The sequence below is a fragment of the Rhagoletis pomonella genome, unplaced genomic scaffold (assembly GCF_013731165.1).
Source record: "Rhagoletis pomonella isolate Grant_MI unplaced genomic scaffold, Rhpom_1.0 Rhpom_scaffold_00001, whole genome shotgun sequence".
NCBI lineage: Eukaryota > Metazoa > Arthropoda > Insecta > Diptera > Tephritidae > Rhagoletis > Rhagoletis pomonella.
In genome coordinates, this window is record NW_023458555.1 from 95,187,751 (window position 1) to 95,189,202 (window position 1,452).

Consider the following 1,452-nt stretch of genomic DNA (forward strand, 5'->3'; position numbering starts at 1 on the left):
TTTTCTCCATATACTTGGACCATTTTCGTTACTAGTGTTGGTTACAATTTAGTGTGGTCCCGTACTAGTATTTAACCTAGTCCCAATTTTTGCAGGGATGCGTGTGGTCACAGAGCGCTCAGTAAGCTTCCCTGCAAAAAGTGGGACTAGGTTAAGTACTAGTACAGGACCACACTACCTTGTAACCAACACTAGAAACCAAAATGGTCCAAATATATGTAAAAAATATGATTACATTAACATTGCGATGTCATTGGACCTGACTACCTCTGGTCTAATGCTGCATAACATGCGACCACCTAGACAACTACTTCTTTTGGACCATGGCACACCGAATCATATTGACGATCGGCCACGAAGAGGTGGTGTTCAACACATATATCAGTTCTTTACGTTTGAAGTGGTCCAGGTCAGCATAACAAGTTCCTAGTACGCAACCTGGTCCTTTTGCTCATACTTTAATACTACGACCCAGTGGACCACCTGGTCCTCAAATTTTTGCAGGGTATGGCATGTCGATCACTGCGCTAGGTAGAGAAAGAAAGTGTATACATAATTTGAAAGTATCTATTTAGCCAAGGAAAAGGCAAAGCAGTATTCTTAAACCAGCACTTCCAGCAGATATTGACCTGGGTTTCGCACGAATATTCCTGTTTCATCGTTTCTTTTTAGGAAATTCTCACCACCATATACATATGTATTATTTACACTACCCTGTAGGGAAACGAACTAGTGCGGAACTGGTTCTGTTCTAGAGCGTTTGGAACCATGACTAGTACGCGTTAATTCTCTTTTGCATGCTAGCGACTGGCGAATTTAACATTGCGATGTCCTAGGAAGTGTCAATTGTCCCCCGTTGCATCCCTTTGGCTCTAGTTCCGAACCAGTTCTAAATTCGACAGGTAAGGTCTAGTTCGTTTTGCATCCCTTTTTCTATAGTTCCGAACCAGTTCCAAATTCGACAGATGAGATCTAGTTCGTTCTGCATCCCCTTTCCTTTAGTTCCAAACCAGTTCCTAATTCGACAGATGAGATCTATTTTATATGTAGTTCCCAACCTGCTATAAATTCGTCACCTTAGATATATATTTCTAATCAGGCTTGTCGCAACATTTCCCTTTTATATTAAATACGATCGGTTGAATGAAGGACAATACCATCACAAATGTTTAAACGCATTTATTAAAAATTTATAAACCACATTTGTAGTAGTAGTAGTATTAAACTTAAGTAGTAAGTAAAAAACAAAAGTGCGTTCTGCTTAAAAGTAAAAATATTAGTTCACTTTGTATTACTTGTCTAAATTTAAGCATATTAATTTTTAAGTAAATTCAGTTCTTTTTAAGCTTATATGTATATGTAGTACTTGGAAAGTTTTTGTCGTACTTAAATAAGATATACAGTCAGTCAATAAAGTTTAGGTACAGCGAAGTTTTTACAATACCGGCAACT